Consider the following 27,847-nt stretch of genomic DNA (forward strand, 5'->3'; position numbering starts at 1 on the left):
TCTTTGTGTGATATTTGCCTTGTTTACTAGACTGTGAGCTCTTTGAGGGCAGGACCATATATTTCTTGTTTAGGGCTGTATCCCCACTATTTGGCTCAGTGCCTTGTATACAGTAGGTTATTAATAAATATTTATTGAATGAATGGATGAAAAAAAAATATCCTAGTGAGTGCTGGTTCCTGAAACTGGGCAAATACAACTCAGAGTTGGGCGGAAAAGAAAAAATGCACATTCTCAGGACATTGCTCAGAATTCAGCATTTGCTAAATCTCAACTCTTACTGGATCTTTCCAGCCTTTTAAAAATTGCCCTGGAGTTTGTGCTAAAAATGTAAGTCACAAATTGAAACAAAATGGATTTGGTTTGATTTTTGTTTCTGAAAAATTTAAACGCATTATTAGTTTAATTTGTTTATGGGCTACCCATTGGCAAGCTGTTTTGATAAACCACTCAAAGAATGCTATTTTATACGTGAAAATTATGAGACTGTGTTGCAAAAGAATGTCATATTTCATCACTACGTTGCTTACACAAATGAAATATTTTCCCTTAAGGAAAACATAGGGAATATTTTTCTTTTCTTTTCTATCAAGATGCCATTTTCTGCAAGACTGTCTCTTTGAGAAATACCTCTGAATTTACTTGGATTTAAACATGTTTTAAAAAATAGATTTTGTGTAGCATAATGAATATTCTTGTTGCTTTTTAGTAGTAGCTGCTGCAAAATAATTATCCAAGAAAATATTTTGATTTCTGACAAATCATAGTCATATTGAACTAAGAATTTAGTACTTTCTGTTTCTCCTTCCATTCTCAGTAAGTAGATAATTCACTTTCAGTGTTTCTACCGTGGTCAAAGGAGGAAAATGAGTTTAGGATCTGCTGACTCACTTTGAACCACGAAAAAGCTTTGGGCCAGCCCTTGTACAGATGAAGAAGTTCAGTGAGCACTTTGATGCTTTACTTGGCAGAAGGTATTACTTCTGGTACCCACATGCCCAGGAAGGAGTCCAATTGCACAGGAAGTTTTAGCCGGTTCCTTTTCAGGTAGTCAGAGAAATACTCCTAGAGAAAAAAATCGTGATACCAGAACTCAATTTGCTTTGGAGAAGTTCTGCAGTAGGGAAAAAAGCCACCTTCCTCATCCGAGGAGCTCCAGCTATTTTCTCCTCATTAAGTATATAATAAACACATTTCTTCAGTTTCTTCCTCATGAAGCTAGAAATAAATAATATGATGTTTATAAGATGTTTTGGAACCATAACTGCCAACCCTTTTTATTTTTACATGGTTGCAAACTTTACTAGCTTTTTAGTAGTCTTCTAAATGTTAATAAATAGCATATGAGAATGTGAAATTATTAATGCCGCTAGCAAGGCCTGAACAGCGTAACTTCAGTAATAGACAGAAATATGTGTTTTCTGTATCCTTATTAAACACTTATACAGTGTTTTTGTTCTTGTTGTTCTAAACAGCTAATGAAGAGAAGTGATTTCACATTGATGTAGTAAGACAGTCTAGAAACCAAGTGTTCATTCTGGTTTCTAGAATCCTGTTATCTAAGAAGTGTACTTTTCCTGAGGATTTATAATGCTTTATGCTGTGTGTTTAAACAGTGATTACCTGTTACCTTAGATTCCTGTGGTGAAAGTCAGGCTGTGACAATCCTGATTTTAAGGAAATTTCAGAAAGTGATATGGGTAATTGAGGTACCATTAGATTATAAGAAAGGGTTTTGGGAGTACTTCAGTAGAATGGAGACTATTATAATGCCCTTTGAGAATATCCAGAGTGAATAGTGGTAAATAATCCCTATTCATGAGCTCAGTGGAATAAGGGAAGCCTTGTCTGACGTAAGGAAGGAGAAGAGTGTGTTCTATATCTACCAGTTTTTGAGTAAATATCTCCATTTCCTGTTTCAGGCAAAGGAACCAAGAGTTAAGCAGTTCCCAAAGAGTCACATAACAAGATAAGGACTGAATAACACAAGAATTATCTGGCTACATATTATCTGTCCTGTGGTGTTGAATCATGCCACTCACAGCCCAGAGAATAATATGCCCAAAATTTTCGCTGAAGGAAGTTGAGTTTTTAGTTGACATTTCTTACAATACTGAATTGGCAAATCATTTAGTTTTTTTCAGTGATTATGTAAGTTATCCTAAATGAAACAATGGTCCACCTAAGCCTTGTTGTCCTCATTATGTTCCTCAAGTGTCCCTGTACCAAATCATTGGAGAATGGCCAGCAAAATAACCACATTTCACAGCATCTCATTAAATTTTCATCTTTCATTAAGAATTACCTAATTTAGTAGATTAGGGAAAGTGATAGTTTATTATTGAGCAATCCTTTATAATTAGGTTATCTTTATAAATAAATTATTTGTCTTTTTAGGTCTAAATTAATTTATACTAATTAAGTCAGCCATAAGTTGTAAGTGTGCACATGATGTAGTATTCATTGAGTGTCACCCAATTATTTTTTAAATAAACACATTTATTTTCTCTTTCTGTCCAAAGTACTATGCTCGACAATAGGGCTAACAAAGGGTTGGAGATGGAGCCCCTGCCCTTGACAGTTCCTTCTAGGTCACTCCCAATATCAGTGCTGAAATTTTATAGTTACTGTTTTTTTTCTGTTATGCTAACTGAACTGCTGTGCCGTTTCCAACTATGAATCACAAATGTGATGAGAGCATCGGAAGCTGCTGTGTAAAAGTGTACAGCCAATACGTATGTAAAAAAGACAAATTAATCCTATTCACAGAGTTTATCATACCAGAGTCAACACTATCGTATAATTAACCCTGACTTTAGCTACTTGGTGACAAAACAGAAAAACAAAACAAAACAACAAAAACAAAAAACAAAAAAAACTCCCACTTTTTTTCATGCATCCAAGCCAATTAAATTCATCTAGATTAGAATTGAAACAAAATATTTTCCAGAGAAGTTTGCATCTTTATGTAATCTTAAGGCTCAAGAATGACTCTCTTTGAGATCTGGATGGCAAAATAGAACTAGGGTAATAACAATAATTATTGGCATAATGTAAGGATTATAAGAATAGGAGTTCAAAATTCTGGTTTTGGGTTCTAGCTCTGCCACGAACTAACTGTGTCACCTTGGTCAAGTCTCTTTTGTCGTTGAGACTTGGGTTTTTGTATTTTGACTGGTAATGTGAGAATGATCTCTGAGCCCCTTCCAGAAGTAATAGGCCAAGTATCTACTACATACAAAGTGTCATGCTGTAAAGGCACCATGAAAACATGATTCCTGTCTTCTAGGTGCTTAAGGCAGGTAAATAAAAAAACATCATTAGGGTAAATACCAAGTAACAAATTATGTATAGAAAAGAAATGGTTGGAATAGTTCTGGTGAAATGGTTGCTTCTAGCTCAAGTGATTAGAGAAGCCTTCCAAGAGGAGTGATATTTATGCTGAAGCCTGAAGGTTGTATGGTAAGTACAGTAGTCCCCTCTTTGTGGTTTTGCTTTCCATGGTTTCAGTTACCCGTGGCCAACTGTTGTCTGAAAATGTTAAGTGGAAAATTACAGAAATAAATGATTCATGAGTTTGAAATTGCGTGCCATTCTCAGTAGCACGATGGAACCCTGAGCTGCCCTTCTCCAATCCCACTTTGTCCTTCCCAACATGTGAATCATCCCTTTGTCTAGCAAATCCATACTTTATACTCTGGCCATCTCAGTTATCAGGTTTACTGTCAACTGTATTGCCACGCTTGTGTTCAAGTCACCCTTATTTTACTTAATAATGGCCCCATAGTGCAAGAGTAGTGATGCTGGCAATTCAGATATGCCAAAGAGAAGCCATAAAATGCTTCCTTAAAGTGAAAAGGTAAAACTTCTTGACTTAGTAAGGAAAGGAAAAAAATAATCGTATGCTGAAGCTTCTCAGATATGCCACAAGAATGAATCCTCTATCTGTGAAATTGTGAAGAAGGAAAAAGAAATTCATGATAGTTTTGCTGTCACACTTTAAACTCTAAAAGTTATGGCCATAGTGCATGATAAGTGCTTAGTTAAGATGGAAAAGACATTAAATATGTGGGTGGAAGACATGAATAGAAAACATATTCTGATTGATGGCAATGTGTTGCATCAGATTTACATAATTAAATAACACTTTATCATAGGTATGTATGTATAGGAAAAAAACATAGTATGTATAGGGTTTAGTACTATTCATGGTTTAAGGCATCCACTGGGGTCTTGGAATGGATCTGTGGTGGATAAGTGGGGCCTACTATACCTGAGTAGATTCAGAGAAAATGAGAGCAAAATCCCAGGTTGGTATAAGGGCTTGAGAATAGACAAGATTTAGGAAAGCACATGCCTGTTTTCAGGGCTTGTTGTACACCAGTATGGTTAGAGAGAGGGACTGTTGAGATCACGTAAAGGAATATAGAGCTGGAAGTATACATAGGTGTCAGCTACAATAGAAATGATTTGTGTATACTACATGACAGTTAACAAAAGGCTTTGACATAGCATTATTTTATTTGAACACTTTAGGAGGGCACCTGCTCTGAGTCCTCTTAAGAGAAGCAGGCTGGGTACAGTGGCTCACGCCTGTAATCCCAGAATTTTGGGAGGCCGAGGCGGGCCGATCACAAGGTCAGGAGATGGAGAACATCCTGGTCAACATGGTGAAACCCTGTCTCTACTAAAATACAAAAAGTAGCTGGGCATGGTGGTGCATCCTGTAGTCCTAGCTACTCGGGAGGCTGACGCAGGGGAATCATTCGAACCTGGGAGGTGGAGGTTGCAGTGAGCCAAGATAGTGCCACTGCACTTTCGCCTGGCAACAGAGCAAGATTCTGTCTCAGGGGAAAAAAAAAAGAGGGAGCAAAAAAATCACCTTTTGATTTATTTTCCAGCAACTATAACAAAACAACCCAATCACTGTTCTTTCACTGAGGGAGAACAAAGAGTTATGGCCTCTGCTGCAGAGGGCCTTGGAAAATGGCCAGTTGGGGGCCTTTCTGGTGACCCTGAGGCTGAGCTTTTGAAGGGTACCATGTTTTTGAGGTCCAAGGATCAGCATCATTGGGTTATATTCTGACTGCAGACACCATCTCTCCAGGGATTTATGGCAACCTGCTCATGTGTTTAGTGTGGTCATTACAAAGTTTAATACGAAGTATAATAAATTTGCAGGTAATTCATTATGTAAAAAGACCTTTTTATTGACTGAAATACATTAAAGTTTTTAAAAGTATTTGAAATGTATGTAGCAACTTTTCAACTTCTTCCTTTAAAATTTCTCTCCTAATAATTATTCCTAAATGTTTACCCTCCTCTGAAGTCCTCAAGCCTACTCCCTCACCTTCAGCCAGTGACCTTTTATCTCCTGACTCACAAAGAATATTAATGCATCAAGTAATAGCTCCTTAAACTTATTGCACCTAAGAACTAACTGGCATCTTAGCCTTCCTTCCCAGTCCAGTGAAAAATTCATCTGTTGTCCACACTGATGCTTATGCTTATGTTGTGAATTCTTTTCTTCCCATCTCTTGGGGGATATTCTATTAGTCATCCCCTCCTTCTTTATCCTCAATTGCTCCTTCTCTGCTGGCTCCTTTCCCTTACCTATAAACATCACATGTGCTTACTATTGGAAATAATAGCAACAGCCCAGAACCTCCCTATGCCACCAACTCTTCTCTTGACAAGAAAAGTTTCCTGAAAAAGCTTCTTTGTTACCTTCTATTCCTCACCTCTCATTTATTCCTCAACTTAATTTAATCTGGCTTCTGCTGCTACTATTTAGAACAACTCACACTTAGCTCACCAATTACTTCCAAATTGATAAATTGATTATTTTAGTCTTTAATTTAGTTGATCTATCCAGTATTCAATACTATTGGCCACTGATTCCCTCTTGATATTTCCTTCCTGGTTTCTAGACAACACCCTCTAAATCCCCTGCCCCTTTCTGGCCCTGGCTTTCTCTGTTTTTGCACTGAATCCTCTTCCTACTTATAACTTGACATTCCCTGTCTTAGGCCTACTTAAAAGAAGAAAACAGCTTTATTGAGATATAATTTACATACCATACAGTTCATCCATTTAAGTGTATAATTAAGTGGTTTTTGGTATATTCACAAGGTTGTGCAACCATCATCACAATTTAATTTTAGAACATTTTCATCACCCCCAAAATAAACCTATACCCATTAGCAATTATTCCCTATTCCCCTCCCTCCTTAATCCTTTAACTCTAGGCAGCTACTAATCTTCTATCTTTTTTTATTTTTAAATATGGAATGCTTCACAAATTTGTGTTTCAGTGTTTCATCCTTGTGCAGGGGCCATGCTAATCTCTGTATCTTTCCAATTTTAATATATGTGCTGCCCAACCGAGCACTACTTTCTGGCAATAGATTTGCTGGGCCTCATTTTTGCCTATTCAGATTTTACTTGTGGGATCTCACCATACTGACTGTTTTAGTTTACCCCCATATCATGGTTACTCTGAAATCTATCAAATTTAGACCTCACTTTTGATCTCTAGGTTCAGAGTCACCTACTTTTTCCTCATTTTCCCATAGATGTCCCATTGGCATCTCAAACTGAACATGTCCAAAACTGAACTCATCAGTCCTTTACCACATCTTATGTACCTATTTTGGAGAATGGCAATATTCTCACATCCAGTCCCCAAATCCCTGCAGTTTTTTAAACTAGGAATATAGAAGATAGAATAGACGGCACCCTCATCCATCCTGCGCCATCTGTCTTCTCTTTTAAATGTGTCTAGACTCTGCCTTTCGTTGTATTCCCATTGCCGTTTATTTGGTTCAAGCCCTATCATAAACCTCTGGACAAGTCTCTCTGCATCCCCTTCCCCAACCCATCAATACCAACTTAATAACGATCATTTGAAAAGAAATTAATTATTAAAACTTCTATAACTTATGAAGACATTCAGATTTAGGTAATAGAAAACCCAACTTAAAATGGTTTATTAATAAACAGGGATTTCTATTCTCTCGTAACAAGAAAGCTAGAGATGGCCACAGGCTTTGCTTGAGCAGTTCTACCATGTCATTTTCGGTATATTTGGAATAATCTGGTCATTCCCTTGTGGTTGGAGAATGGTTGGCACAGTTACAGACATGGTGTCTAAATTCAAGGAAGGAAGGAGGGGAACGGGCAGAGCCAGCCATGGTTATTTATCAGAAAATCTGAATATTTGCCAGAAGACTTTTCAGTTAGATTTCTGTTTACCCTTCACTGGCCAGAACTGCCACAGGCCATCTGTCACTATAAAGGAGGCTTGGGATGTGAGGTTTTATCTTTCTTAGTATCTGTAGTAGAGGTAGGCAAGGGAGAAAGAGTTGGGTAATGCATATTTCTCCCCTACTTGAAATCCTTCAGTAGCTCCCCACTTCTTTCAAGATCACAAAGTTCATTCTTAGTATAATGTCAAAGGGTTCCTTGTACTGATGTCCTGTGATAGGTCGAGTCTACCATTTGTCCACACTTCTTATAATTCTTCAAATGGACCATGATCTTTTAGGATTATTGTTTTTATCCATGTTATTTCCAACTAATAAAGTCTCTTTCTATTTCTTTCCTCTCTTTTCTCATACACCTCCAACAAAAACAAAAATACTCAAGCAAAAAAAGGGTAACTCTTGCTCTTTCTTGAAAGTCCAGTTCATAAGTTACCTCCTTAAGGAAACTTTCATGACTCCCGCCTCATAGTAACAATTTAGTTTGTTTTTTTTTTGTTATTGTGAGACTCTTAAAGACAGTCTATAACCCCAGTTCTTAGTTTAGAATCTGACACATAGTGAAGCTCAGTAAATGTTGGATGAATGAATGAATATTTGAAGTTTTCTACAGGTCAGTTTCATTCTCAATTCTCATGAATTTGCCAACTTCCCCAAATATCCGGTATCCCTCTTTTCCTTAAGGGGAAAGAGACAGATGCTTTTCATATTGTATCTTTTTTTAAATTTATTTGAGACAGGGTCTCTCTCTGTTGCCCAGGCTGGAGTACAGTGGTGTGATCTCAGCTCACTGCAACCTCTGCCTCCTGGGTTCAAGTGATTCTCCTACCTCAGCTGCCTGAGTAGCTGGGATTTCAGGCGCTCACCACCATGCATGGCTAATTTTTATAGTTTTTTTTTTTTTTTTTTGAGACGGAGTCTCGCTCTGTCGCCCAGGCTGGAGTGCAGTGGCACGATATCGGCTCACTGCAAGCTCCACCTCCCGGGTTCACGCCATTCTCCCGCCTCAGCCTCCGAGTAGCTGGGACTACAGGCGCCCGCCACCACGCCCGGCTAGTTTTTTGTATTTTTAGTAGAGACGGGGTTTCATCATGTTAGCCAGGATGGTCTCGATCTCCTGACCTCGTGATCCACCCGCCTCGGCCTCCCAAAGTGCTGGGATTACAGGCTTGAGCCACCGCGCCCGGCCATTTTTATAGTTTTAGTAGAGACAAGATTTCACCATGTTGGCCAGGTTGGTCTAGAACTCCTGACCTCAGGTGATCCACCTGCCTTGGTCTTCCAAAGTGCTGGGATTACATGAATGAGCCACTCTGTCTGGCCCCATATTTTATTTTAGACATATAGTTATACCTTACTTATGTCTTACCCTGTGTTTTGTTCACAGATACACAGAATCAGACACTTTAGAAAATGAGTTGAAATTGGCCAGGTGCGGTGACTCATGCCTGTAATCCCAGCACTTTGGGAGGCCGAGGAGGGCAGATCATCTGAGGTTGGCAGTTCGAGATCAGCCTGACCAACATAGAGAAACCCCGTCTCTACTAAAAATACAAAATTAGCCAGGTGTGGTGGCGGGCCCCTGTAATCCCAGCTACTTGGGATCTGAGGTGGGAGAATCGCTTGAGCCTGGAAGGTGGAGGTTACGGTGAGCTGAGGTCATACCATTGAACTCCAGCCCGGGCAACAAGAGTGAAACTCCGAAAAAAAAAAAAAAAAAAAGAAAGAAAATGAGTTGAAAATATCCCTTTTTTTTTTTAATTGAAGGAACTTTCATCCTTTGAGAGTTTTAAATCAAAGTTTGATATTTAATGTTTTTATTTCAATTTATAATCTAAAAGTAATTCTGAATTATTTTGTAACCATTTTACCTTATAACCAGTACTGTCATCCAATTCCAGTTCCTGAATTTGTGTTTTACTTACAGTCACATTAGTGCCAAGTGGTATTGCTTTAACTGTCATAAGCTTAAAAGGAAAGATTTGAGGCAATTCTTTATTTATAATTTATGCCTTCATGCCAGATGAGAGCCAAATGCTGTGCTTTGGTAACCTGTTTAACTAATTTTGAGAAATGTGGTGGTATATTTGAATAAAGAGCATCAGAAATGGCAAATATTGGACCGGGTATGGTAGCTCATGCCTGTAATCCCAGCACTTTGGGAGGTGGAGGCAGGGGAATTGCTTGAGCTCAGGAATTCAAGACCAGCCTGGACAATATAGCAAGACCTTGTCTATACAAAAAAATAATTTAAAAAATTTGTCGGGCATGGTGATGTGCTTCTATATTCCTACCTACTTGGGAGGCTGAGGCGGCTGATTGCTTAAGCCTAGGAGTTCGAGGCTACAGTGAGCCATTATCGTGCCACTGCACTCTAGCCTGGGCAGCAGAGCAAGGCCCTATCTTTTTTTTTAAAAAAAGTGAGAAATGGCAAATTAAATTAGAGTAAATATAGAGCACAAATTATAACATTGTCTTGTGGGGTGTATAAAACATATAGATGTTTGACACCTTTAGTGTAAAGAATGGCAGAGGAGTAATGAAATTCCTATACATTTGCAAAGTTTCTACATTTTATATGAAGTGGCATGTTAACTTAGGTAGAATGAAAAGTTAAGGATGCATATTTTAACTCTCAGAGCAACTAAGTAAAAAAAGCAAACCCAAGAGATAAACCCAACTAGAACTTCTAAAACATATCCAAATGACCTGAGGAAGGCAAGAAATAGGGAACACAGGAACGAAAAACCAGAATAGACAGACTAAAAATAAATAATAAAACAATAGACGTAAATCTAACAATATCAATAATTACATTAAATATTAATGGGCTAAACACTCCAATTATGAGACATAGATGACCAGAATCGAGAAATAGCAGGGCCTAACTATATGCTATTTACAAGAAATTCAGTTTAAGTATGAAGGCACAGACTGAAAGTGAATGGATGGAAAAAATATAAATGATGCAAAGAATAATCATAAGATTAGAGTGGCTATATTAATATTAGCTAAAATAGATAATCAAGGTAAATGGTATTAACAGAGACGAAGAGGGATGTCCCACAATGATGAAAGGACCAATCATTCTGGAAGACATCATCATAAATGTGTATCTACCTAATGTAAACATAACCTCAAAATGTATGACATAAACATTTCAAAAGTAAAGGCAGAATTAGACAATGCTGTAATCATAGTTGGTGATCAACAGAGTTTAGAAGCATACCTCTTTCAGCATTTGATAGAACATCCACATAGAAAATCAGTAAAAATGTAGGTAAAGATCTAAACAACTCTACCAACTATCTTGACCTAACCGATACTTCTAGAAACACCACACTCATTGACCAGGTGCGGTGGCTCATGCCTATAATCCTAACACTTCGGGAGGCCAAGGCAGTAGGATCATTTGAGCCCAGGAGTTTGAGATCAGCCTGGGCAACATGACAAAACCCTGTCTCTCCAAAAATACAAAAATTAGCCAAGCTTAGCAGCATGCACCTGTAGTCCCAACTACTCAGGAGGCTGAGGTGGGATGATTGATTAAGTCTAGGTGGCCGAAGTTGTGGTGAACCATGATAGCACCATTGTACTGTAGCCTGGGTGACAGAGCGAGACCCTGTCTTAAAATGAATAAATAAATATTTGTAAAGAAACACCATACTCACATGACTCATTCACGAAGACAGACTATATTCTGGGTTAGAATACAAGTCAACATTAATTTAAAGGATTGAAATAATATAGATTATATAGGAATCAGTAATATCTCCAAGAAAATCTTGAATATTTTTAAATTAAATAACATTCTTCTAAATAATTTATGTATCAAAAGGAAACCATAAAGGAAATTTTAAAATATTTTAAACTAAATGATAATGAAAACACAGTATCTCAAAATTGTGACGTGCAGCCAAGGCAGTGCTCAGAGGAAAACATATAGCTTTAACTGCTTATCTTAGAAAAGAAGGAAAATCTAAAATCAATTAGCAAAGCTTCAACCTTAAGAAGTTGGGGGGGGGGGTGTTGGGGGGAAAAGCAAATTAAACACAAAATAAGTAGAAAAAAGGACATAATAAAGGTAAGAGCAAACACAGATATAAATGAGAAGAGAAAACCAAATTAGACTCTTAGATCAACAAAGTTTATAAACTTCTAGCTAGACTGATCAAATAACTGATATGACAAATGAAAGAGTGGGTATAACTATGGAATCCACAGACATTAGAAGGGTAAGAAAACTGGTTGCAGTGGCTCATGCCTGTAATCTCAGCATTTTGGGAGGCTGAGGTGAGAGGATCACTTGAGCCCAGGAGTTCAAGACCAGTCTTGGCAACACAATGAGATCCCAACTCTCTAAAAAAAAAAAAAAAAAATTAGCAGGGCATGGTGGCTTGCGCCTGCAGTCCCAGTTACTCCAGAGGCTGAGGTGGGAGGATCTCTTGAGCCCAGGAGGTCAGGGTTGTAGTGAGCTGTGATTGCGCCACTGCACTCCACCCTGGGTGATGGCGAGACCCTGTCTCAAAATAAAGTAAATAATATGAAAAAAAAAAAAAAAGGATAAGAGAATATATTATACAACTTGATGCCCACAGAAGTGACAAATTAGATTAAATGGATTTTTTTTGAAAAATATAACATTAACATTGATACAAAAATGTCAAACTAAGATGGCTTATTATTATGAAAATAGTTCTTTACTTTGTGGATTCCTAAAAGAGTCTTGTGGACGCCAGAGGTTTATGGACCACATTTTGAGAATTGCTGCTTTAGATGGGTGCAGTTTATTATATGTACCTTATATCTCAGTGAAGTTGGTTAAGAAATATATATGTACATAATTATATATATGCATAAAAATATATTGCATAAAAATGTGTGTGTATATATGTGCTTGTGTGTGTGTGTGTGTGTGTATATATATATATGTGGGGTATTGTGGAATTTATTTTACTTTAAGAAGTTTCTGTCATTTTGAGTGTATAAAACACTGCCTGACAGTATATTTAAGACTATGGCATTTTTGATAGTATGATTGAAACATTGTTTTAATTCCATTTCTGCTAGACATATATATATATATATATATATTTTTTTTTTTTTTTTTTTTTTTTTTTTGAGATGGAGTCTTGCTCTGTCACCCAGGCTGGAGTGCAGTGGCACGATCTTGGCTCACTGCAATCTCCACCTCCCTGGTTCAAGCAGTTCTCCTGCCTGAGCCTCCTGAGTAGCTGGGATTACAGGTGCCTGCCACTACACCTGGCTAATTTTTTGTAGTTTTAGTAGAAACAGGGTTTCACCATGTTGGTCAGGCTGGTCTTGAATTCCTGACCTCAAGTGATCCACTCGCCTTGGCCTCCCAAAGTGCTGGGATTACAGGTGTGAACCACCATGCCCGGCTACTTATTTATATAATGTTTATTGGAAGAGTGATCTATAGACATCTATAAAAGTAAAATAAATATAGAAAATAAATAAAAACAAAATGCAAAAACAGTGAAAATGGCTTGACCAACTTACAAGGACAGAAAAAATGTATAGGGAAAGCCTAGATATAAGGGAAACTTTCTAATCTTTATGTAAGTAATTTTTCTTATTGATTTATGTTTATCTATAGCTCTTTATTTATCTATCCACCTATCTGTTCATTCACTTATCCATCCATTCATCCAGCCATCCTTCCTCCTTGTGCATATTGTATCATGCCTTAGAACTACTCTCATACCAAGATCTTGAATTCTGACATGTCCTTCTCTGTCATACCCCCTTCTATTTCTGTACCTTATTGTGAACTCTTAATGAGTTCCCTTCTTACCTTCGTCAGGACCAAAATCTTCTTTGGGGGTCAGCCTGTCATTACCTTCTTATTTAACGTCACTTGGCAGTCTGCTTACTATAGACCCTTGGACCAACAGTTTTGAGAAACTTTGTTATTCTCACTTCACTCATGCAATTAATTAGTCCTGCCACAGTGACTTTGCCAACTCCCAGACTTGGTGACTCCTTTTCTATTCTTGTGCCTGGGAGGCATATCCTTATTGGACAACTTCACAAAACTCAACCATTTGATTCATTATGCTGTCTTGCAGTCATCACTGCCCTTTTGTAGTGTATCAATTAGCTGCTTCTTTGTAACAAACCATTTAAAACTTGGTAACTTAGACATTAATCATTTAGCTCACAAATCTATGGATTGGTGATTTGGGCTGTGCCCAGTTGGGCACTTGATCTGGTCTGAGTCAGGCTTGGCTCATCACAGCTGGAAGTCACTCATGTGTTTTTGATGCGCTCTGGCTGACTCATGGTTTTCCACTACATGGTCTCTCCTCTTCCAGTAAGCCAACCCTGCTTGGTTCACATGTGGTTAGATTTGGGTTCCAAAAGCAGCAGGAGTGGAAGTGCATGAGGCCTCTTGAAGTCTGGACTCTGGGCTTGTACAGTGCCTCTGGTGACACATTGTTTTGGCCAAAGTAAGTCATAGCGGGTAGAGAAGAAGAGTCCTGATAGGAGGAGTTGCATAGTATTGTGGCCATTTGTGCAATCTACCATAGGTAATCTTTTGATTTATTTTTGGTTTGCTACTGTCTGCTATCCCTAAAGTACTCATGGTAAGCTTTTTCTGTTCTTTTCCGTGGACAGTCTTTTCCAATTTCTTGGCTTTCATATGTATGGAAATTACTTCCACCAGACATTTTTAGGCCCAACTTAGTTTTTCAAAAATTTCAGACTGGGTGCTGTGGCTCATGCTTGTAATCTCAGTGCTTCGGGAGGCTGAGACCGGAGGGTCGCTGGAGGACAGGAGTTCAAGACCAGTCTGGGCAACATAGTGAAACAAAAAATAAAAAAAATTAGCTGGGTATAGTGGTATGTGCCTGTTGTTCCAGTTACTTGGGAAGCTGAGATAAGGAGGATCACTTGAGCCAGGAGTTTGAGGCTGCAGTGAGCTATGATCATGCCATTGCATTCCAGCATAGGCAACAGAGCAAGAATCTGTCTCAAAAAAAAAAATTAAAAAAAAAATATATATAGAGAGAGAAATTTATAATTTTAGAATATTCTAATTTCTGATTTCTAATTTTAGAATATTTTTCATCATCCCCAAAAGATTTCTTATCCCTGTTTGCAGTCAATCTCTGTTCCAATCCCTAACTCCATGCTGCTTTCAGTATCTATAGATAGCGCCTTTCCTGGACATTGCATATAAGTAGAACCATATGTAGTCTTTCGCATCTGGCTTCTTTCATGTAGCTTAATGTTTTTGAGGTTTGTCCATGTTGTAGTATGTATCAGGTAGTTTGTTCATTTTTATTGCTGAATAGTATATCATTCTGTGAATATACCATACTTGATTTATCCATTTACCAGTTGATGGACTTTGGCATTTCTCCCTAATGATTAGCTATTACAAATAGCACTGCTATGAATATATGCTTAAAACCATTATGTGGACATATATTTTCATTTCTCTTGGGCAGATAACCTAGGAATAAAATTGCTAGGTTGTATGGTAAGTTTAATTTTTAAAGAAATTGTTGAGTTTTTTTTTTAAATGTCTGTACAATTTAATATTCTCATCAGCAGTGTATGTGGGGTCCAGTATCTTGACATCCTTGGCAATATTTGTTACTGTCTGTCTTTTTTACTATAGCTATTCTGTTGGATATGTAGTGATAGCTCTGAGTTTTGATTTGCATTTCCCTAAAGACTAATGATGTTGAGCCTCTTTTCACATGCTTTTTAGCTATTCATATATCTTCTCTGGTGAAATGTTCAAATCTTTTGTCCATTGTAAAATTGATTTTTTTTTCTTATTGAATTTTAAGGGTTCTTTATACATTCTGGATACAAATTCTTTAATAGATACATAGTTTGCGTATTTTTATGGTCTGTGGTTTGTCTTTTCATTTACTTAATGGTGTCTTTTAAGTGCAAAAGTTAAAAAATTTTAATACGTCCAATTTATCAATTATTTTTCTTTATGGATTATACTTTTGGTGTCATTTCTAGGAATTGTTTGCCTCATCCAAGATAAGAAAATAAGTTTTCTGCTGCTTTTTTCCCAAGGCAATTTAGTTTTGGTTCTTACATATAGTTTGTATAGTTTGAGTTTTTCTCTGTTTTCTGAGTTTGTAAATTGCTGGTATTAGTTTTTTAAAAATATTTGAAAGGTTTCACCAGTGAGCCCATCTGGGGCTGGTATTTTCTCTGTGGGAAGATCTTTTCAAGTTGTTAATTCAAATTCTTTACTTTTTATGTGCCTCTTCAGATTATTTTTCTTCTTGAGTCACTTTGGTAATTTGTGCCTTTCCACAAATGGTTCATTTCATCTAAGTTATCTAGTTTGTTGGCCTAAAGTTGTTTATGGTATTCTCTTTTGCTCCTTTTAATTCTGTATGGTTGATAGTACTTTCGGATTCCCTTTTTGTTTGTCTAGCCAAAAAGTTGGGGCTTTTGTTATCCTGTCCTGTTGCACACTTCTGTGACCATGCTTGCATCCAGGAAGCAAGACAAAAACCAAACATAAAGGAATAGGAGTTTGCCCTGCCTTTGATATTGTTTAGGGGCTGTGAGAAAAGAAAAAAAAAAATGAGTGATTTCTGTACTTTCTCTGAGTCTTAAGAATTCTCCTTCTTACCTCTTTACCCAGAATTAGGGCACTTTTTCTGGAGCTCTGTATCTGAACCTCAGTACCCATTTCTGGGTTTCAGGCTGCACTGCTGCATTGCATTCAGTCTGGGGAATAATGGAGGTCAAAAATGGCAAACTCACCATTGGTTTTCATATACTCTGAATTTTGGCTTTTTTACTTCAATTGGCCTGCTGCTGTTTATGTTTCAGAATCCTCAAGTAGCTGCTCAATGCATTCTGTTCAGTTTTCAGCTACATTCAATGAGAGACGTGCTTATTCTACTTCATTGTAATTGGGAACACAAACTGACTTTAACTAGTCTGTCCTCCATCCATTTCAAGCCTGTTGCTTTTCTCTTTATTATGTACCCTTTAGAAAATTTTGTAGGATTTTGACAGTTGGTAAGATGATGCTGGTAGAGATGTGTTTTGCTACATGTAACTCATGAAATACTGAAGATTCCATTTATTTTACCATTATACAAATTTTTTTAGGAATCAAACGTCAATAGATTTTTCATTTGGAAAAGTTTCTTTTCTTATATTTTGGTCCCATCTCATTATTCTTTTTTCTTTTTTTGAGACAGAGTCTCGTTCTGTCACCAGGCTGGAGTGCAGTGGTATGATCTTAGCTCACTGCAACCTCTCCCTCCTGGGTTCAAGCAATTCTCCTGCCTCAGCCTCCTGAGTAGCTGGGACACAGGCACATGCCACCATGCCCAGCTAATTTTTGTATTTTAGTAGAGATGGGTTTTCACCATGTTGGCCAGGATGGTCTTGATCTCTTGACCTCGTGATCTGCCTGCTTCGGCCTCCTAAAGTGCTAGGATTACAGGCGTGAGCCACTGTGCCTGGCAATCTCATTATTCTTTATATTTTCTGCATTTCCCTCCAACTTCTGAACATAAAATAGATTGAGATTAAAGAACTACTTGCACATTTTAAAGAAAACAATATGTGTCTCTTCATGTTTACTGATGAGTTTACAAAGAGTAGAAATTTCACATGAAGAAGTAATTAAGCAGTAGACCATTAACAAGTTTTAAATTACTAACTGACCAACTTTGAAGAATCATTAAAAGAACATTAAATAAGTATATTCCTGCTACTGCCCACTCTGCAGTGAGCGGCATGCAGCAGGCAGCGGCAGTTGTGAGCATTTCGGACTGATCTAGAGCGTGACTGCCTCTTGTTTTAAAAATGGTTGCGGGGCATCCCAAAGTGAATCCCAAATACAATCTTAATTGTTCAGACTCTCTTAAAATATTTGGGTTACCTAGCTATATGTCTGAATCATCAGATGTTTTGGGTGGGAGATAAAATTGGGAAATTTTGACTGGCTACTGCTATATTACAGTTTCTCTAGAAACCTCAGTAAATAATGGACTCAAGCATGCCTTGAGCTGTTCGCTGAGAAACTATGGCAACGGGCCTTTTAATTAAAGCTGAAGTAGTGTGTGTAGCTTAGGAAAACAGAGATACTGCCAATTGATAGGGTGACAGTATGGGAATCATCCATGAAGCTAACAAGAAATTTCTTTTTAGATATATTCAGTTAACTCTTTGTTACCTATATTGTTCAAAGAAACACTAGTAAACTCTTTTAGTGGACATCAGTATTTGGCTTTGGAATATGTCACAATATTTTTTAAAGAATATATAGCTTCCGAATTTTTTTTTAAGAATGATATTAAAATTATTTTGTGTTTTCTGAGTACATGTTAAACTGAGAGTTGGAAGTTAATGGAAGGGTCAACCTAGAGGCATCCTTAATGTCACAGGGTGGCCAATCTGAGATAGTCCACGAAACCAATGATCTCTCCATTTTGGTGATGGAGACATTAGTGTGCCTTCATTCTCTCTCTCCATGTCATTCTCTCTCTCTCTCCCCGCTCTGTGTTTCTCTCTTTCACTATATATATATGTAATACCTATTATATATATATTTTATATATATATAAAAGTGCACTGGTGGGCTGATGATTGACAAATTAGTAAACTGTCCCTTTCTTGAGCTAATGCATTTACAGGCAGTGTGCTGGAATTTATAAGTCCAGACCATAACAAAAAGTAATTTATTATTGCTAGCTTTCCAAATTAAAAAAAAGAAAACTAAGTAGAAAAGCAAGAGTTGTCATTTTTTTGAGGGTCAGGTATGTGTTATGCTAACAACCCCCAGTGATAGGCAGATTCTATTATCCCTTTGGTGGGGGCTGACGAGGGGGAGAATTTGAGTTTATGTCTGTTGTTTTAGCATTCCGTCTTAAAAAGTGCCCCTATTTGAGGATAAATTGCAGTCACCTGGTGAAGGCAATAGCTGGAAAGATGAGTAGCATCTGATTAAATACAATTTTCTACTCGGGAGGCTGAGGCTGGAAGATTTTTAGGAGCCAGGAGTTTGTGACCAGCCTGAGCAACATAGTGAGACCCCCATCTCTAAAAAATAAATAAATAAATAAATAAATAAATAAATAAATAAATAAATAAATAAAAAATAAAACAAAATGTAATAGTGACAAATGTAAAAGCCCCTAAGCCAGAGACAGGGTAGGAATTGGCTCTTACAAAAAAAAGCCTGTTATCTGATTTCCTTGGCTTTCGGTTTCAGTTCACTTTTTATGATACTGTTGGCAGAGTAAGCTATCTAAAATCAGATCTGATCTTCCACTCCTTTTGCTTAATGGCTTTTCTTTGCTTAATGGCTTCCTGTTGCTTACAGGGTAAGTACACACTTTCTCGGTATCAGCTCCCACATACCTCTAATGCACACCTTAAACTCAAACAAGACCCAGCTGCTTGGTTCCCTGCCCCATTCTGTTTTCATTTCATTGCTCATGCTGGAATCCCTCTATTCTACTTTTTTTGTTGTTGCAAACTCCCATTTCTACTTAAAAATGAGGATTAAACATTGTTTTCTTCCTTTATCTCACATTCTTCCCTTAGTCTTCATGGACATTCTCCCTTCTTGTTATCGAACTGAACTAACTGGGGCCTGCTCACCTGGCACGGTAAGGCCAAACATCCACACTGAGGTTTGCAGTGGAAGAAAGGAGGGCATTTATTTGCAGGGTGCCAAGCAAGGAGAATAGGGCAGCTTATATGGCTTGCAAGTCAAGTTCTTAAAGGCATGGTTATGTTTTAGGAAAGCAGAAGTTACAAACAAAATCATAAATCAGTATGTGGAGGTTACACATTGGTTTGGCCTACAAAGGGTGGGATATCTTGAAGTGGGGACAGGTCATAGGTAGATTCAAAGATTTTCTGATTTGCTGTTGGTTAAGGAAGGGAAGCTTTGTTTAAGATCTGGGTCAGTAGAAGATGGTTAGCTCTGGTTTGTGGTGTGACTTCTTTCAGGCCCATCAGGAAGAAATTTACAGCAAAGAGAAGTGGTCAGAGATCTGTTCTCAGTTCCCCCTATCTGAGGTCTACATGCTGTTTCGTGGAGGTCTGGGTTTCTGAAAAACAACTCAGGAACATATGTTAAGATTTTATCTTTACTTTCTATAGAGAACCCAACATCCTATTATTTTAACTTCCTTAGATATTGTTTTAAGCTACTAATACCTGCTTGCTTATCTAATTGCTCATTTATTTCTCAGGGAGTGCTAGGTGCCTGGAAATTCCCTTGAAGGAAATCAGGATTTTCCATTATTTCTATGCTTGGGACCCACAGACCCCTAAGAAGTGTCCCTGCTCCATCTCACTCTGGGACTTGGATATGGGGATCTAAGTCCCCATCTATGAGGGCACCAGATATGGGGATTTACGCACCAAGGCAGGTGGTATGTAATTTTTATCTTGTTTCCATAGCCTTGTGTGGCATCTGGCATGGAATAGACACTTACTATTTGTTGAATATTTGACTTTGGATAAATATTTGATGTATATAGGAATGGAATTAAGTGAGTAAACTAGTTAGAGTCATCAGGCATATTTGAGAAAACACAGAGTAGTTGAACTTCAGTTCTGCTGTTTTCCCTCCTCCTTCTCTCCCACCCTTCCTTGCCTCCCGACTGCCTGTTCCTCCCATGCCTGTTCTGTGGCTTCCCAGAACACCTTGGTCAAGGAATTGCTCTTCCCTTAAATGCCCCTCTATTAATCCACTTCCATTCTGCTGATAAAGACAGATTTGAGACCAGGTTTGGAAGACTTTTTCTGGAAGAAAAAGAGGTTTAATTGGATATAAAGTTCCGCATGACTGAGGAGGCCTCAGAATCATGGCGGGAGGCAAAAGGCACTTCTTACATGTTGGTGGTAAGAGAAAATGTGAGAGAAGCAAAAGCGGAAACCCCTGATAAAACCACCAGATCTCATGAGGCTTATTTACTACCATGGGAACAGTCTGGGGGAAACCACCCCCATGATTCAAATTATCTCCCACTGGGTCCCTCCACAATACATGGGAATTATGGGAGTACAATTCAAGATGAGATTTGAGTGGGGACACAGCCAAACCATATCATTCTGCCCCTGGTCCCTCCTAATCTCATGTCCTCACATTTCAAAACCAATCACGCCTTCCCAGCAGTCCCCCAAAGTCTTAACTCATTTCAGCATTAACCCAAAAGTCCACAGTCCACAGTCTCATCTGAGACAAGGCAAATCTCTTCCACCTATGAGCCTGTAAAATCAAAAGCAAGCTAGTTACTTCTTAGATGTGGTGGAGGTACAGGTATTGGGTAAACACAGCAGTTCCAAATGGGAGGAATTGGCCAAAACAAAGTGGTTACAAGGGCCCATGCAAGTCCAAAATCCAGCAGGGCAGTCAAATTTTAAAGCTCCAAAATGATCTTCTGTGACTCCAGGTCTCACTTCCAGGACACACTGATGCAAGAAGTGGGTTCCCATGTTCTTGGGCAGCTCTGCCCCTGTGGCTTTGAAGGGTACAGCTTCCCTCCGGGCTGCTTTCACAGGCTGGTGTTGAGTGTCTGCGGCTTTTCCAGGCCAACAGTGTAAGCAGTTGGTGGATCTACCATTCTGGGGTCTGGAGGTCAGTGGCCCTCTTCTCACAGCCCCACTAGGTGGTGACCCAGTAGAGACTCTGTGTGGGGGCTCTGACCCCACATTTCCCTTCTGTACTGCCCTAGCAGAGGTTCTCCATGAGTGCCCTGCCCCTGCAGCAAACTTTTGCCTGGGCATCCAGGCATTTCCATACATCTTCTGAAATCTAGGTGGAGGTTCCCAAACCCCAATTCTTGACTTCTGTGCACTCGCAGGCTCAATACCACATGGAAGCTGCCAAGTCTTGGGACTTGAACCCTCTGAAGCCATGGCACTCTTTGGGGACACAGAGCCAAATCATATCAGCCCCTGAGCTTCCAGAATACCCTCTGCCTTTCTTTCCCAAACTTCTACCCTCAACTCCAATCAAAATGCCATTTCTGTACTGAGGAATGCTGCTAGATATAATTAGGGGATTATCACGTCAACCTAATTTATGCCAAGCTGTAAATGACTGACAGTGAGGCAACAGGAAGTGTTTGGATTTTGAATTCCACAATATAAGTGATTGATTTGGTGTTCAAATTTCTGACTGTGTATATAACCTTCTCTTTCACATAGTATATTAATGCCATCCTAAATATGTTTTCATGCAATGGTTTTGGATTATGTCATGCAATCGTGACAAAGGAATATTCTGAGAGCTGCTTGCCTGTAACCAGTTTCAGCAACATTGCTGTCTTTTTTCAGCAGCATTTGTGCAATTATTTGAATATTTTATTGCTTTTTCATATGTTTCTTATATAAATGAATGAACACCAGAAAAATTACTGCTAATGCTGGTGATGGGAAATTAGGTCTCATATAGCAATTCACTTCAGATAAAGATATAAAAAATCAGGTGAGCCAGAAAGAAGAAATTCTTAGCTTCAAGTGGATACTCTCTGAATTTAAGACCATCTAGAATCTGTTTTATTGGTAGGAAAAGAAGCAAAAGCAAGGAACTGTATGGAATTCTGGAACTCTGTCATTGATTATTATATACAAAAAGGAAGATATAACTAAAGATTTTTAAACCTATATTTTAGGTTTTGGGTCCTGAAATCCAGTTTCTCATGAGATTCCTGCACATTTCATTTTTTTGTGTGTTTTCAAGAAAACATTTTATGCACAAGACAGGCTGCTGGTAAAAGGTTAGGAAAAATGCCTGGGTTTCCTTCAAGCTGTCCCTTCTTCGAAGTCATTAATTCTTGTCTTAGATCTTTTCAACAACTGGCATCTAGGTAATAGCTTTGCTGCAACTACTTTAGTAGATCCCAAAGTTAGGGCCCTGAGAAACCAAGATATGGCATAGGCCTGTGGGCTAGGCACTGAGTGCTACAAGATGAGGCCAGAGGCCTGCAAACCATCACCACCTTCCTTACCTGTTTGTGTCCTTACTCAGACACAATTACCAGATCCTGGAGGCCAGCTCACTTTGGGCCATTAGTTCTGAAGGACTTGGTCTTACTAACCCAACTGAGAGGAGCTTCTGTCAGAAACTTAAATGGAATACAATCAAGTTGAATAAGACTTGTCTCTATTTTTGAGGAGTTCTCTTTTCATTTCCTTTATCTTACAGTGATGGGTGATCAGATAAGAAATGAATCATTCATTGAATTTGGTGTTGATGCTTCTTTTCTTCTCTTCTTTGGCTATGCTTGCATTTATCTGAGAGTTTTCTATATGTTTTATAAAGAATTAAAGGTAAATTGGGTTTATTAACATTTTATATATGTTTTGTATAGAATTACAGGGTAAATTGGGGTATTAAAAATTTAGTGTGGCAACCTTTGCTGTTACTGTTTTTATTTGTTTGATTTTTGAGAAGGTAAAACATTTATGTGATTCAAAAATCAAAGCATATAAAAGTATATCAGTGAGAATTCTTTATCTCATTCTTGTTTTTTATTTCTGGAAGAATAAATCTTCTAAGTAATGACTATTCTTAGTTTCTCTTAAATCTTTTCATTATTTTCCATACACACGGAAATAAAAATGTATTTTATTTTCCCCTTTTTATATGGATAGTAGTATATTATATACACTGTTTTGCATCTTGTTTTATTCACTCAGTGTATCTTGAAGAGCTTTCCATAGAGAAATACTTCTTTTTATAGGTGCATAGTATTCTACTGGATATATGAACATAATTTAGCTAACCATCCGCCTATTAATGTATTTGGGATTTTTCTAATCTTTCATTATTACAATCAATGCTGAAATGTAAAACCTTAGCCTTTTACATGTGTGCAAATGTTATCTGTGGGATAAATTCCCAGAAGGAGAATTGTAGAATCAAATATTTACATATTTCGATTTTGGTAAATATGATCACATGGCCATTTACAATGGTTTATTTTAATTATTGAAGCTTCATAATATGCTCTAGTCCTCCCTTATTGGTATACTCTTTTAGTTGTATTCTTTTTATTCCTATGTGAATATAAGAATTGGGTTGTCTAATTCCAAAGGAAAAAAATCAGTATTTTTGTTGAACAAATTTTTTTTTTTTTTTTTTTTTGGGACGGAGTCTCGCTCTGCCACCCAGGCTGGAGCGCAGTGGCCGGATCTCAGCTCACTGCAAGCTCCGCCTCCCGGGTTCACGCCATTCTCCTGCCTCAGCCTCCCGAGTAGCTGGGACTACAGGCGCCGCCACCACGCCCGGCTAGTTTTTTGTATTTTTTAGTAGAGACGGGGTTTCACCGTGTTAGCCAGGATGGTCTCGATCTCGTGACCTCGTGATCCGCCTGTCTCGGCCTCCCAAAGTGCTGGGATGTTGAACATATTAAATGTGAATTTTATTAAAGGATAAATGGAATATTTATGATTTTGAGTTTTCCTATCAGTAGGTATACTTTTCTGTAGTTCAACTCTTCTTTTTTGGTAGAGTTTTTTTCATGTATTTCTTTCATATTTCTTGTAAAATTATATCTAGTATTTTATCTTGGTTGTGATTAAAAACAGATCTTGTTTACATTATGTCTTCTGTTTGTAGTTTCTATATGTGAAGCTATTGGTTTCCTTATCTTAATCTTATAATCTGATAACTTATCTTACTCTTTGTAGTGGGTTTTATTATAGTAGAATCTCTTGGGTTTTCCAAGTATACTAACATATCATCTGCAAATAGTGATTATTGTATATCCTCCTTTCCGACTTTTGCATTTTATTTATTTCTCTTGTATAATTGTATTGGCTAGGACATCCAGCAAAATGTTAAATAATAGAAATAAGAGTGAGTACTGGCCGGGAGCGGTGGCTCACGCCTGTAATTGCAGCACTTTGGGAGGCCGAGATCGAGACCATCCTGGCTAACACGGTGAAACCCCGTCTCTACTAAAAATACAAAAAATTAGCCGGACGTGATGGCGGGTGCCTGTAGTCCCAGCTACTTGGGAGGCTGAGGCAGGAGAATGACGTGAACCCAGGAGGCGGAGCTTGCAGTGAGCCGAGATCGCGCCACTGCACTCCAGCCTTGGAGACAGAGCAAGACTGTCTCCAAAAAAGAAAAAAAAAGAGTGAGTACCTTTTTCTTGTTCCTGACTTTATTGGGAAAGTCTCCGATGTTTCCTTAATTAGCATAAGTGGGCTTTTGGGTTGAGATATATCTTTGCTGGTCATTTACTCTTCGTCTTCTGGCTTCACCTCACCCTTCTATTCTATACTCCCTGGTGTTGGGGCTGGGACTCTGCTGACTATGGTTCCCAGACTCCTTTGATAGCACTTCCTGGTGGGCTCTTTCAATAGGAGGCACTAGAGGCAGTTTGGAAAGTGATTGCACTTTCTCATGGGCTCTGCCAATAGGAGGCACTAAAGGGAGCTTGGAAAGGGGAAGGAGGGAGAAGCACTTCCTGTCTCTATTGCTCTTCCTGTCAGAGGTGCCCCAGTAGGGGTATGTTACCTCAGCTTTATGTATTTGTTTTTCTAGATTGCCAGAGCCAGCCTCATCACTCTGCCTTGTAGGTACCAGCAGCAGCTAGGCAGTGCCCACACCTCAGAGGTATGAGCCCCAACTCAGAGGCACTTCTCTCCTCTGAGCTCCTAAAGAACTAACAGCAGCTGAGCAGCTGAGCAGTGCCCCTTTCTCACAGGTCTGAGCCCCAGCTTTGTGGGGCCCTTCCTTTGAGCTCCCATGATCTTGTAACTTAATCTCATCCCTTTGGAACCCCTCAAACTGGAGGTGGTAGCTGCTTCTTTGCATTTATTGTCTGCAGCTTGCTCAGTGTCCTAGTTTTGCTGTTCCAGTCCTCTAGTACCTGTTTAAACAATTCCCTTTATTAAATCGCCTCTGTTGACATATCTAATATGTTTTCTGTTTTCCTGAAAGGACCCAATCCTGAGTGACTCATGCATTCCTATTTTATTGAACATTTTTGTCAAGATCAGTTGCTCATTTTTTTCTAATTTTTTTTCTGTGTCAAAGAGGGTGATTTGTATGGTTTTTCTTTTTAGACCTATGAAATATGATAGGAACTTTTCTAACCCTAGACACTTCTAGAATTTCTATAACAAATCTCCCTTCATCATATTGTATTATTTTAATGCAGTACTGATTCTACTTGGTGATATTGTAATTAGGATTTTTATATTAATATTTATATCTGAGATTGGTCTTAATTTTTCTCTTTTGGGGAAATCCATGTCAGGTTTTTATTTCAATGTTATATTTGCTTTATAAAACCTTTGGATTTCCCATAGTTTTGCTAATCTCTGTAACAATTCAGATAGCACTTAACATTAACATTTTCAGGCTTTTGTTGTTGTTTTGTCTTGTTTTTATTTTTTAGGATTTGGTAGCATTACTTTGTGAGACTCTGGGACGGGTACTAGTTTGGTATCATATAATGGGAAACTTATTTCATTAAATGAATCCAGAAATGACTAACAGATAAAATGATGTTTGTATGTTCTGCATTAGCTGGGCTAGTTAAAAAGAAAAGCTTTTTTGGCTACCAGCATTAGTTCAGACCAAACTGTGAAATAGGCAACATGTCTCTGGTGCCCTTTTTATCCTTTAATTATTGTACATATGTGTCTAATTAATTCTCCCTCTTACCTGCTCTTTTCCCTCCAATTCTGTTGCCAGTCTCTGCTGAAGTTACCTACTGATCCTGTTTTTGGAGGTATGACTCTGTAAATAAATATATGCATTCTCATAGAATTATGATATGCTCTTGGCAGAATCTTGGATCCTGGTATTGTATGTTTTGTGTCCCTTCGGCCTTCTAAGTTCTTCAAGTGCATGTATTCCTGAGGTGAAGCATAAGCGTAGCAGCTTTGAGGACAGCGTATCCTCCCATTGACTTAGTTACACAGATTTCATAAGCTCTACACTCAGGAACCTTAGAGAGCCTCCAGTCTTCCTCTTAATAAAAAGGTCACCACTTAACTACCTTTAGTATGAGTAAAGGAAAAGGTGGAATAACACCTGTTATTGTGAACTCATGGCTAGCTGTCTGACTCATCATTTCTTTTCAGTGCCTTCATGCATCCTCCTCTCTCTGGGCAGCAGGTCTTTCCTTGACTTTGTCCCTATTGCATCCTCACTGGTTCTTGAAGCAATGGCCTTGGCTTGCCTCACACGGTGGTTTCTCCTTCCCCTCACGAACTGACTCCTCCTAAATTTTCCCTTACTGTCTCCTGAGCTTACTTCTATCATGTTACCGTCATTGTGTTATTTACTTACAAGTCTGTCTCCTTCACCAGGCTGGTTGCTCCTGAGGGTGCATTCCATGTTTGTTCTCTTTTGTTTCCAATGCTTAGCTCACTGCTATCTATATAGTAGGTTTCAAAATATATTAGTTGAATTACTGAATAAATGAGACCCAACAAAAAATGGAGAGAAAGAAAGATGAGTGGCAAATGGATAAATGGACCATGTAGGAACTTTTAGTACCATGCTCCAGACATGTTCCAGATGCTAAAATGGTTTGTTTGGCTTTTTTAAATCCACCTATACTATATGAAAAGTAAACATAGTGTTTCATTCAGAGTGAAATTAATTTATATTTGATTTATGTTCACATTGTGGAAGCTTTTCTGGCAGCACACTTTCTATATCTGCTTACTCAGAAGACATATATCAGAAAAAGTCAGAAAGACAGTCATCAAGGCTATGGAAGTCTGAAATCCTCTGGTAGCTTTACAGTAATTTAGCTTTTGTGTCAGGAAATTTGGGTTTATTCTTTCTGCATCAGGAAATTATGTCCTGCTTCAGGAAATGATAGTAGAGATAAGGGAATCAAAGGGATTAATAAGGGATGCTAAAAATAGATTTGTTGGGAGATAAGATGACCTGAAAGCAGAGGATTAAATTGAGGGGGTTGAGGGAAATAAAACCTATTTCCATGATGCTTCCATTTGGAAAGTATAAATATAAAGAGAGCTTGGAATTATGTTTAGCTTGAATGTTTTCCCATCTTAAGCTGCTGGAAAAATTTTAATTGGCAAGCTGTGTTTGGAAGACAAAGAGAGGAATTTAGAATTCTTTGGAACTGCTTTAACCACCAAAATTATTCTGAACTGTGTAAACATTGTGATCCTTTTCCTACTCAAAATGTAGAGATATAAGAAGGCCAATTTTTACCTGTAAGTCAATATGGGTGCCTATTTCTTTTCCCTGTTTCTGCCGTCTCTGCCAGGGGCAGAGTGTGCTTTAACTCCTGACTACTGGCTTTGCCAATCTCCATAGGGTCTAGGTGAGAAAAGTCATATGCTCCCTATTAATGTTATTTTGACTGTATGTTTTTAAAAAATAATTGATTGGCCTAGCATTATTATGCTAAGAAAGCTTTTTAAATGGACTAACCATGGAGGTGCTCAAATAGATGATTTTTAATCCCTATGAAAAAAAACACTAGTGTGATGTTAGCCAATTCCATCAAAGTTTGGCATGAGATGGAATGTCCTGATCCTCCTCCTCCTATTTTATTAAATTAAAGAAATACTTTTATTAAAGCAAGCATTTGTAA

The 27,847-nt window shown here is 38.2% G+C and overlaps 1 protein-coding gene and 1 non-coding gene across 18 annotated transcripts in view; one reads left to right on the top strand and one right to left on the bottom strand.

Annotated features, from left to right (window-relative positions):
• Positions 1–27,847, top strand: part of LOC105479539 (dystonin) — a 496,741-nt gene that overhangs the window by 3,015 nt on the left and 465,879 nt on the right. The gene's annotated exons all lie outside the window — the stretch shown is intronic.
• Positions 6,282–6,391, bottom strand: LOC112426293 (U6 spliceosomal RNA). The gene has a single exon (XR_003017570.1). It is a non-coding gene; the product is annotated as a U6 spliceosomal RNA (small nuclear RNA).

The sequence above is a fragment of the Macaca nemestrina genome, chromosome 5, assembly GCF_043159975.1.
Source record: "Macaca nemestrina isolate mMacNem1 chromosome 5, mMacNem.hap1, whole genome shotgun sequence".
Taxonomy (NCBI): domain Eukaryota; kingdom Metazoa; phylum Chordata; class Mammalia; order Primates; family Cercopithecidae; genus Macaca; species Macaca nemestrina.